Genomic DNA, 12,645 nt, shown 5'->3' with positions numbered 1-12,645 from the left:
ATAAAATTTTTATAACACACCTTTGTATATATAAATTATTTATTTATTTTATAAAATTTGCAACATTAAAAATTGAATAGTAATTTAAAATGCAGAAAGAAAAATTGTGTCAAAGGTCAGTGCAGTTGTTAGCTGCACGTAGAATGTTAAAACGTTTCTACAACCTTCTTTTTTTGAAATCTAACATTTCGTATTATGAAAGCAATGAAAGAAATGTTGCGACATTCAAAAATGTATTTACGCAGATTTTGCAAGAATTTTAGTTTATACATTTTGTATGTTTGATTAGTATTAAGATTTTTAAATTAATTTAATTGCTATTATTATACTCGTACTGTGTCATTCGTTGGAGTTTAAAGGTACGACTGTTTCCTTTCTGGGATTGTGATTCCCTTTTGATGGCACTTTCAGATGATGACTTAACTCATGCTTCTTCTAAATTGGCCTCTCTTCTACTCTTTGCTCTTCATGTGAGCTCTAAGTTAGCAGTTAGGGGGATAACCGTTCCCCCTATGTTACCTACCTCACTGCTAACGTTTTGTAAGAACAACTTTCCCAAGATCAAAGGATATAGGGCTCGCTAGGGAAGAGAGGAGAGACGATAGTCAGGTATAAGTTCCCCTAGTGTCCTATGAAATCTTTCCACAAGCACCATCCTCCTTAAAATAATCACCTAAATTGGCATCCAAAATTAAAATGCTCTATGGAAAAGTTACAACATTTTTGGTAAACACCCGAAATCCTGGAGATTTAACCAAGTTAGAGTTTCCAAACACATTTCACTAACTCACTCCAGAGTGGGGATATCTCCCTCCGAACAGTGGACCATCAACTCTCTGGAGAAACTCCAAAAAGAGGGAAGGATGCCAGCAGATTAAGAAGCCTAAAATACTCCATCAACTCCTTCTACGAATACAAAGGCTTTCTAAAAAACAAATAATGCTGCTTACTCCAACTTGGTAACAGATACCTCGAAAGCTCCTGTGTTTCTACGCATCTGTACTATACCATCGGCACTGGACGCTTGACGCTTTGGATTCATCTAGGGCAGTAATGGCGAACCTATGACGCGCGGGTCAGACACTGACCCGCGCAAGCTTTTTCACTGACCCACAATTGCTAGGCAACCATTTGTTTGTTTACGCTGGTTGATTTAGATTTTCTAATTGTGTGGATTATTTATATTCTATCTGTATTTTTTTCAATCACGCATTGCCACAAAATCAATTTAAATGCTATCTATAACCTTTAGTTTGATCATTACAGTTTTAAAACGCAAATGACGACAAATGCTTTTGTAGTATTTGAAATAAAGCAAAAGTGTTTACAAAATATCAAATGAAATGTATAATTTTACTCATATTTTGTTTGTTAAAAAAAATCGACAATCCAAAGCAAATTTAGATTTTTCTTCAGATAAAACACACTTTTGTAAGGTTTTGTTCAGTTATGTTTGTAAAAAGAGACTTCCATAGCACTTGTTTCGTCCCGTTTTACCCGTTAAGCCAACTGAATTTTAAAGATGTTTAGTTTTGAAAATATTCATTTTAAATTTTGTAAACTTAACTCTTGTGCAAATGGGCATTAGTGACCCAAGAGCTAGTACTAAAAAAAAAAATGAACAGAATTTGACCCACATCTCAAAAAGGTTCGCCATCCCTGATCTAGGGAAATGCTGTGAAGAGAGAGAAGGCAGTAAACAGTGATAACTTGCTCTCAAGCGCTCTAGGTTTCCTTTCCTTCTCCCAAAAACATCTTCCGCTTCAGAAGAAAACGCGACTCCCTTTACACGCCTCCCAGAAAGGTTGAGTGATATCTGTTTGTGGATGATTTTAACAGCAAATCCTCAGACCGTCTCTGTTTGCCATTCGACATCATTTCATGTAACTAAGTACTAAATGAAATCATTCTCAAAATTAAGCATTTTAGTAGTCTTGTCCAGTATTAGTTAGTGAATTTACCTTAGATTATCATGAATATTACCTTATATTTAAGTTATTTTTACACATTTTACATAAAAAAATAAATTCTAGACTCTATAAACCACACAGATTTAAACACAATACTCAAGTTTCCGAGTTATCAATCTTCTTAGTAAATAATCATGCCTTAGATATAAAATGGAGAGTTCATTAGAGTTTATTAAATGTACGTAAATCGTCTATAAAGATAAGTACCTAATCATAATAATTTATGAGTGTGTTACTTGACTATTTATCAAATTTAAGGAGACAATTTAAGGAAATGGGAAGGTTTAAGGGATACTGAAATTCTTCGGGCCTCTCTTAATTCTAATAACAGCTGAAAAGATTACTTTTATCCGCTCCTTTAGATGCCATAATACAAAGTTTGTTTCAATTTCAGAACAAATTACTGGGAATTACCACTAAAAAAAGATCTAGTTTGTTCTATCGATTTTTTATTGCTTTAAACCTTGCCATCAAAATTATTTTCTTACAATAAACTGGTATTATTTCAAATCTATTTATCTTTTGTAATTAAACTAGTTATTTTTAGGATCTTCCAGCACAATTATGTTATGATACGATTTGAGATCGATTGCTACTGACTTACTTTATCACTACAGTTGTCCTGTTGATTGTGTACTTTTTTTTATAAGTTTCTGTTAAAAGAATTCCAGATTTATGAAAACACAATGCGTTGTTAAGTAGTTATAGTGAACAGTTTATTGGGCAGCAACTTAAATAAAACAAATTTTTTCCTAAGCACGAAATCAGAATACGAGGTGTGGCTATTAAATAACAAGACTATTGCTGTCAAACATTTTATTTTAAATTTATACATATTTAGTTATTATCACCTTCAATATACACTCCTCCCCTATTCCTACAACGCTCCATGCGGATTTACCATTGTTCGAAACCGTGCTGGAAGTCTTTGAGCTCCTGCATGACGCGTGCCGCTTTTTCTTTCACAGCTTCAATGGACTGAAATTGTGTTCACTTTTAATGCAGATTTGACTTTGGGGAACAGACAAAAGTCACATGGGGCCAGGTCAGGCGAATAAGGCGGATGGCCCAGAACTGGGATGTTGTACTTGGTTAGAAACGTCTTGACAGACAATGCAGTGTGAGCCGGCGCGCTGTCTTGATGGAGAAACCATGACTTGTTCTTCCACCAATCGGGTTATTTTTTCCTTACACTTTCACTGAGTTGAGCAAGCACCTCACGGTAGTAATGTTCATTAATTATAATCGATATTTTCATCCGTTTTGGACGTGGAAGGGCGACCAGGGAGGTCATCATCTCCGACGTCTTCTCGGCCATCTTGGAAACTCTTAAACCTCTCAAAAACTCGCGCACGTGATTAACATTCATCGCCATACACTTCTTTTAAGAGGCGCCACGGTAGCCGAGCGGTTAGAGGCGAGAAGGCGCCACGGTAGCCGAGCGGTTAGAGGCGAGACCTGCGATGCTAATATGTATTGTGGTACTGGGTTCGATTCCCGGTCGTAGGCCTTGGATTTTATTTAATGATTAAAAATGAGAAATAGTAAAATATGTTTGCTAGACGCCTCCGTCCACGACACCTAATTGGTAGTTGGACGTTAAGCCCCGTCTGAAAAAATGGGCGATTACTTTACTTTACTTTTTTTTTTTACACTTCTTTTAATAAAAGATAAGTTTCAGTAGCGGTTTCACCAAGTTTCATGTGAAATTTCACGACAATTCGTTGCTCTACTTCATGTGTAGTATCATGTTTTCGGCAAAACGAAACTAACATCTCTTACACAAACGATGGTTCCGGTCAGAAATGTCTGATTTCTCTACATACACGTGAGGCGCTGCAATCGAATGAGAAGGCTTTACGCTGCACAGCTGTCAGTCGTTAGGATTTGGCGCATGCATAGTTCTTCTGTAGCAGCATCAGTCTCGTTATTTAGAAGCCACATCTCGTATATAATAAAATTCCCATAATTCAGATAAGACAAGAATTTGTTCAAATATGGGAACTTTTAAAACAGATGGTACTTTTATTGAGATAAATTATGTTTAAACATTTGAGAGCTTTTAAAGGTCAGTTTAATGTTGCAACTATGTAAAATATAGAATATTTCAATATTACAGCATTTTTTAAAGAAAGATAAAATTTTTTAAACAGATATCAAAGTTGCAAAGTTATTAAACCCAGACTGACTGAGAAATCAGCATAAATTTAATTGAATTTCCCTTTTAAAAAAAATCCGCTGAACTGACTGACCGTGGCCTAGTGACTAGTGACTGAAGGCTGACAAGGCCAGGGTTCGTTCTACACTTATTTGCCAGAAGTACAAGTGGTCGTCTCCCTTAGCAGTCTGTCGCCAACTGTTATAAAAGTTATCTCCTTTTTTGGTGTCATTCCTATCTCTCGTACATTAGTGTTTTACTTAAAATATTACTTTTCCTTTACTTGTATAATATTTTTCAAATTTACTATTTCTGTTAAAATGTTTATTATATCTGCTGATTTCCTAACAGTTTGGTTTGGCTAATTGGCGTGTTGCAGATTCATAAACTTCATTTAGCAAATTTTCTAATCCTTCTTAAAAGAACTACTTACTTTCAGGCAAATTTATGTGTGTTACTAATTATTCTGAGTGTAACTTTAGGTCTCAGGCAGCGTGGAGGATTACCTGGTATGTGGTTAGAGGATTGGAATGAATAAAGACGTAGTCATGAAATTTGTTTCTTGTAAGAGAATGATACGATTTCTCTAAAAAAATTTCAGATCATTGAAAAAGATTAAGAAGCTTGGAATTGCGTATTAAGAAGCTTGCGCTTACATATTAAGAAGCTAGGGAAATTTTGCAGAGAATTCTGGATCGTAAGGATTGGATTTTGTTTGGAATCGGTTCGCTTGGTTGAGTCCCAAAATTCAATCCTAAATATTCTTGGTTTATGAATCATTCAGTAATTTCTTAGTTAGGTTTAGTTAGTTGGAACACCTGTCTGTCAGTAAAGAAAGCGATCTGTATCATGTCTTCAGCTCTTGTTTTTTTCAGTCTCATTTTGAGCATTCCTCGTTTGTCATTTGTCCAAATAAATGCTTAGGTATTAAACGATATCCACTAATCGGGATTAGGAATCTATTTCCGATTAAAGAATGTTCTTCAAACTCGACATAACAAAAAAAGAAGCATTTTAGAAGAAAACTTAACCGTCACTTTCTCCCAGATTTCCCTTTAATTGAAATTTTTCTAAAAAATAAAAAGTATTAAATAAAACTTTATAGATTTTATTGTACATTAATTGGTTTAAAGAATATTTTAGCAACCGTTTTTCAGAAAATCTTTTTTAAAAAAAAGTAATAAACGATTCCGTAAAGTTTTACTTCCTACGTAGACCCATATTGACTAAAACCACAATTGTGGTGGCATTGTAATTCTAAATATAGAAGTTCACCTATTTACAATTTTTCGTTTTTGAGTTAGGGTGGCTAATTACACGCTGTGGCTATTTTTTTTTTTTACGTGAATACGCCTTTAAAATTGCTATCATATGGAGGCAATCCTAAAAACCTAATGATAACAAAATCGGGGTATTCAGTTTGGCATTATAGTTTCGAATCTAGCGTCTACATCCAAAATTAAATTAGACCACTGGATAGCAAAAGGATCAAAGAATTCATGACGATAAGCGAGGACTGTGACGTATCGCGCGCGGTGGAGGCGGAAGCGCCGCCATTTTGAGATCATTTTGCTGCGTATCGAGATTTGCAATTAGTATAACTTTTGACTCGGAAAAGCTACGATGTTCGTTTAAGTTTTAATCGTCAGCTGTCGTCAAAATCTATCGATTGTACATAAAACATTAGTGTAAAATAGTGACAGTGATAATAAGGTGTTAGAATAAAAAAATATTATCAAAAATATATAATGTCGGCCTATACGCGTCGAAAAGTCAAAACCAAATACAGAGATCGTATACGGTTGGAAAGGGCTTCTCAAGAACAATCGAATGGTAATAATAAAACACCGTATGACCGAGTCAAGCTGTGCCGGGAACGTAAAAGAATCCGAGCGGATCAACGACGGTGTCAGTACATCTACAGTTGGGGCGGTTGAAATTATGCAAGTGGATGATGAAATCGCTTCTACATCGACAGCGGACTGTATAGGTATAGATTGTCGATCGTCGATTATGAAGACACATTGAGCAGCAGCTAGTGCACGTTTCACAACGACGTTTGTCAACAATCCATTCGGACATAAGTGTGATGTATGTGATCGTCTATGGTTTCTGCGCTCATTGAAGCTAACAAAAGAAAAACACTTACCGCTGCTTAATAATCTATTTTATTATTATATTATAAAAAATATAACCCGTTACGTACACGTATTCACGTACAACACATGGCCGAAAGCCGTGTTTTAAAGTCGAAAAGCTGCACGATTAGAATAGAAAGTGAGAAAAAGTAAAATTGTAAAGTGAAAATTTAAAAAATCAAAATTAAAATTAAATTGTTCAATTCTACTCTAATGGCATCATATAATATTCACTCCGACCCAGCTGAAGATTCTTTTCAAAGTGGCATCGCTATTCTAATCTCCTATTCCATTAATCAGCTTTCTCTGTCACTCTCCACAACTCGCCGTTCCCTCGATTTTGCCACCTAGCGCACTCTCCATCGGGTACACCCATTTTTTTAAAACTTAATAATTTTCACAAAGATTTTAATTTAGCCGTTATTCAAGTATTTTCCTTTTGAATTTTGAAGCAAACGATTGTCAGCTGTCGTCAGCTGTTGATCCGCTCGGATTCTTTTACGTTCCCGGCACAGCTTGACTCGGTCATACGGTGTTTTATAATTACCATTCGATTGTTCTTGAGAAGCCCTTTCCAACCATATACGATTCCTGTATTTGGTTTTGACTTTTCGACGCGTATAGGCCGACATTATGTATTTTTGATAATATTTTTTTATTCTAACACCTTATTACAGTCACTGTCACTATTTTACACTAATGTTTTATGTACAATCGATAGATTTTGACGACAGCTGACTGTAAATTTTTTTGATTAACCATTACATAAAATCCAAGGCCTAAGACCGGGAATCGAACCCAGTGCCACAATACAAACTAGCTTTAATGGTATTTTCATTTAACTCTTAGTAAAGTTTAAAAAAGAAAAAAAAAAAAAAAAGTATTGAAGTTCTGACAGAGTTAGGTTAATGCTCGCATGGCTTTTCTGAATTAGACAGTGTAAGAGAAATAATAAAGTATAACCTGTCGAAATAAAGGCTTTATTGAAGAAAATACTACACAGATTTGAGCGAAAAAGGAAATGCTTCATCCAGAGCTGCCTTCACAAATCCATAGTAAAGAAGAAAGAAACATAAATGTGAAAAAGCAAACTGAAATGCATAATCCAAAGCTATTAATAGATTAAAGGTCTCTCAAAAGGGTATGCATGAATAATAATGACAAGGTATACCTTTACTGAAGGCATATAAAAGACTATCCTTTTGGCCAGAATAGATCAAGTGGCAGACTGCGTTCTATTGCCATTCACTCACCACTGAAAAGGCTACAAAGCAGGCAAAATGGTATAATGGTGGCTGGTTGGTCATATTATAGAAGATGGGCAGATTGCCAACTCAAAAGTCTGCTGAGTGTTCTTCTTTTAGGGAACGTCAGGAAATATAAATAAAATAAATAATAATTAAGGATGCGATAATGAGTTAAACAAAAAATTAAAAAACACGATTGGAGTATGACTTCAAAGGTCTTTTTTTTTTAACCTTTATTTAGATTTTTACAACTGCACAGAAATCAATGCAATAAGTAAAACAGATGGTCGATAATAGAGTGTGCTGATAGGCTAGACTAACAAGCACACATTGACATGACTAACAGGATAATAGCAGGAGAATCACGACTGCCACACTAGACAGCCGACGCAACATTCGCAGATGGTCGCGAGGCCACCGACGCCTCAACCGTCGTGGAGGATTAGTTGGGAGGGTGGAGGTTGAGAGGGCTTGGACTAAAGGATTCATGTGCGAGGGTAATTGGGAATGGAATTTTAAGTAACGGGATTTGGCGAGGACAGAGACGAAGGGAATTTTAAGGTCATTGTGGATACTTTGGTTAGAGACGTAGAAAGGAGCATTGACTAGGGTACGAAGGATTTTGGATTGGAGGAATTGGATACGATGAAGGTTCGAGTGTTTGGCTGTCCCGTATAGTTCTATTCCATATTGTCCATATAGGGGCTAGTAATGAGTAGTACAGCTGTCTTTTGTTACGTAGCGTCAGTTTTGAACGTTTGTCTAGTAATTTTTTTTAATAGTTTATATCTGTTATTTAACTCAGTTCGTTTTAGTCGCTTGTCGAGGTGAAGTCCAAGGTAACGCACTTTTGTAACGGTAGGAAGAGCAATATGATTGAAATATATGGAAGGGAGGGTTTCCCGGTTTAGTGTGAAAACTATATGTTTGGATTTTTGTTGATTTACCTTAATTCTCCACTTTCGTAGCCAGGGTTCTAGGATATTAAGATGGGATTGAAGATGGCGAGTTACCATGACAGGATCATTGTCAGACGATAAAATAAAATAAAATCTTCAAAGGTCTAAATAAAACATAATATTTAATGAAAATAAAGTATAAGAGCAATAAAATCAAATATTTTGGGTTGATATTTATAGTTCAAAATATGGTATGTCATTAAAACTGTCCGGTAGGACAGTTGTACTCGTATCTTTAACAAAAACTTACAGTTTAAAAAGTTAAGTATAAGGGTTGATTAAACCCCAAAAGGTACACAAATGATTTGTGTACCTTTTGGCGTTTAATCAACCCTTATACTTAACTTTTTAAACTGTAAGTTTTTGTTAAGGATTTATAAAATTAAAAGTAACTATAAAAAGAAATATTACTTAGTTTGCGCTGTGCAAAGCCTCTTGTGGCTGCGGTGCCGTGGGGATAGGGTCCCGCCCCGTCATTTTAAATCTAAAAATCTAGTTTGCGCTGTTAATTACAATATTTTTAATAAATTTATTTCAAAATACTCAGATAAAACAGCAGTTATTGAGGTAATTATTAAAAAAAAGATTCTGGGAACCAAAATACGAAAAAATCTGTAGAAATTCTCAACTTGGAATTCTAAAAAAATTAGAAATGCTTAAAGTAACGCACCAACTTAACAGAATAAACTAATTATCATAGAAACAGAAGCTTTTTATAAATAAAAGCGAATCTGATCTTTTTTTCAAGATAACGAACCTTTCTATTGTGTTTCAAAAAAAACTAAATAAGCAATAATTGAAAAAGAAATTTTAGCAAATTGTTTTACTTTTTTGTAAATTCTCTTGTATTAAAAATAAAATAAATAAGTAAACAATTGAAAAAAAGTTTCATAAGAATTCAAAGATTAACATTTTTTAACTTACGTTTTCTTGGTGCATTATACGAGGGTCGTTTGAAAAGTCCGTGTAAAAATAAAAACTACTTAATTTTTTGGGGTAAACCTTTTTTATTTTTCAACAGAGTCTCCTTTTAGGCTTATACACTTCGTCCAACGCTGCTCTAGTTTGTTGATCCCTTCCGAATAATATGATTTGTCCAAGTCTGAAAAATAGCCATTCGTTTCTGCAATCACCTCCACGTTTGAATAAAATCTTTTTCCCGCCAGCCATTTCTTCATATTGGGGAACAAATAGTAGTCCGAGGGAGCCAAGTCTGGAGAATAGGGGGGATGTGAAACGAATTGGAACCCAATTTCCATTAATTTTGCGACCACAACTGCTGAGGTGTGAGCTGGTGCGTTGTCGTGATGGAAAAGGACTTTTTTGTGGGCCAATCGTAGGCGTTTTTCTTGCAGCTCGGTTTTCAAACGGTCCAATAACGATGAATAATATGCACCTGTAATAGTTTTACCCTTTTCCAGATAGTCGATGAGGATTATTCCTTGCGAATCCCAAAAGACAGTCGCCATAATCTTTCCGGCCGAAGGAACGGTCTTCGCCTTTTTTGGCGCAGATTCCCCCTTGGTAACCCATTGTTTAGATTGTTCTTTGGTCTCAGGAGTGTAGTGATGTATCCATGTTTCATGCACAGTGACGAAACGACGCTTAAAGTCCTGCGGATTCTTCTGGAACAGCTGCAAACCGTCTTTGCAACACTTCACACGATTTCGTTTTTGGTCAAGCGCGAGCAATCGCGGCACCCATCTTGCGGATAGCTTTGTCATGTCCAAATGTTGATGCAAAATATTATGTACCCGTTCATTCGAGATGCCCACAGCACTAGCAATCTCACGCACCTTCACTCTTCTGTCATCCATCACCATATCATGGATTTTATCAATGATTTCTGGAGTAGTAACCTCAACAGGGCGTCCAGAACGTTCAGCGTCACTTGTGCCCATATGGCCACTCCGAAAATTTTGAAACCACTTATAAACTGTTCTAATCGAAGGTGCAGAGTCACCATAATGTTTATCAAGCTTCTCTTTAGTCTCCTGAGGCGTTTTGCCTTTCATAAAGTAGTGTTTAATCAACACACGAAATTCTTTTTCGTCCATTTTTTGAAAATCACTCGACTTCCTCCATTCAAACGAATGCCAAACACAAAGAAATAGACCGATCTGGCTGAAACTTGGTGTGTGTTCTTCCAAGAGATGCTACTAACTAAACATAACCTCGCTACGCGCCAGTAGTGCTATCTCTCTGACTTTGCACGGACTTTTCAAACGACCCTCGTAAGCCAGGAAAAGAACTAATATTTCCTTATTTTCTCTCACTTCATCCTGTTGATAGAGAACTACAGGAAGGAACAAATAGTTTGCTGTAATGATGCCCGAAAGTTTGTAAGATCATTTACGGATAAGTTAAAAAAATAAAATATTAAACAGAAACAGAGAACGATACTTACAAATTTTCATATTATTTAGAAAGCATTTTATTTTTGGAAAGAAAAGAAATTAAATAAAAACAGATATTTTAGATCAGTTATTTCCGGGTGATTTTGGAAAAAATAAAATTAAAGATTTGACAAGGAAAATTGTCTATTAGCCTGGTAACCAATAAGACCATTTTGAATAGAAGATAGCAAACTCTTAGAGCTGTTATAAATTTCAAGATACCAAATAAAATTCCAAATATGGCTTCCCATAAAAGAGATATTATTCTATTTTAAACACAATGATTACTTAATTCTTGGTCCGTCTCTTTAGATGGCTAGAAATAATTAAATTTAAGTAAAAATTTGGGAGAAACTGTTCAAAAACTTGAAGAAATTTTTTTAAATTTTGGGCATTTAAAAATAGTAATTGATGATCCCTTCGATTGTGAGCAGTTTAAGGAATTCATTGCAACATACAGTTAGTCCAATAATGAAAGTAAAAAATTTATTTTCTAGTTTAAGACTATATTCTATTTTAAAATATGACTTCATTTAAGGGCTTAGCTCAAAGTGATATTAAATATTTTATGTAGCAGGTACTTAGTACCTGGTGTAATAGTCTTGAGTTACTTACTTGATTACAGTAACTAAAGTATGACGATGAATAATAGATATTAGGCATTAAGGAATCATAATTTAGCTATTTAATAATGAATGAGACGATCGCTATGTTGCAATTATTATTTTGCTACAGTTAGTTCGTAAGGAATCAGCCAGGAATCTACCGAAATTTATTGTTCTTTTACTTATTTCTTACTAATAGAAAGTGGGAAGTACGGTGATCGTACAGTTTTTATTTAGAGTTTGTATCAGAAATATCCGTTTTTAGGGTTCTTCTGATTGCCAAAAAAGTTTTTTTTTTACAAAATTGTCTTTGAATTTTGTTTGTATATATCAAATAAGAAACGAGAAAGGCTGACTGCAGAATTAATCCGTCAAGGCAATGGGGCTGTAAGGATGTTTGTAGGCCTATTAATTGGCCATTGCAGACTCAGAAAACACATGCATCGCATGGGCCTGGCAGATTATAGCCTCTGTAGGTTCTGTCAGGAAGAGGAGGAGGAAACGGCACTGCACGTGTTGGTGTCAGTGTGAGGGGCTCGTGTGGCTAAGGATGTTACTTCTCGGGGAGGAAAAACCAAGGCCTTTGAGCTTTACTCAAGAGTCACTCTCCAGCATTAAGAGTCTGATTAAAAGGACAGGTCTGGAGGGTGAGCTTTAAAGTGAGGGAAGCCACAATAGATCAAAAGGGGTCGCAGTGGCGTAGGCCTTGAGGCCGCCCTAGTCTAATCTAATCTAAGAAACAAGAAATCGTTGGAAGTTGAATTCATATTCGTAAATTACAAATTATTCACCTTTTGAACGTACCGTAAGTAAGGAATGTATTGATCTGGTGTGTTTAATTTACTGTGTAGATTTCAGGACTTATTTGATAGATACAGTTTTAAATTGAAAAGTATTAAGTAAAGTAATCGTATTTTTTCAGGCGGGGCTTAACGTCCAACTACGTATCGTGTCGTGGACGGAGGCGACTAGCAAACATATTTTACTGTAATTTTTTTTTATTAACCATTAAATAAAATCCAAGGCCTAAGACCGGGAATCGAATCCAGTACCACAATACATATTACTTTTACAGGTATCGCCTCTAACCGCTCGGCTACCGTGGCGCCTATGAAAAGTATTAGTTTGCAATATCTTTTAAATAATCTATAGCAATGCTCATTGATCATTCG

At 35.5% G+C, this 12,645-nt stretch overlaps 1 protein-coding gene across 4 annotated transcripts in view; it reads left to right on the top strand.

Annotated features, from left to right (window-relative positions):
- nAChRalpha1 (nicotinic acetylcholine receptor alpha1) overlaps positions 1–12,645 on the top strand; it is a 389,306-nt gene that overhangs the window by 177,934 nt on the left and 198,727 nt on the right. The window lies entirely within an intron of this gene.

This window comes from Rhodnius prolixus, unplaced genomic scaffold (assembly GCF_049639745.1).
Source record: "Rhodnius prolixus isolate KJV_2025 unplaced genomic scaffold, Rpr scaffold_8, whole genome shotgun sequence".
NCBI lineage: Eukaryota > Metazoa > Arthropoda > Insecta > Hemiptera > Reduviidae > Rhodnius > Rhodnius prolixus.
This window is presented reverse-complemented; position numbering and strand designations above follow the sequence as displayed.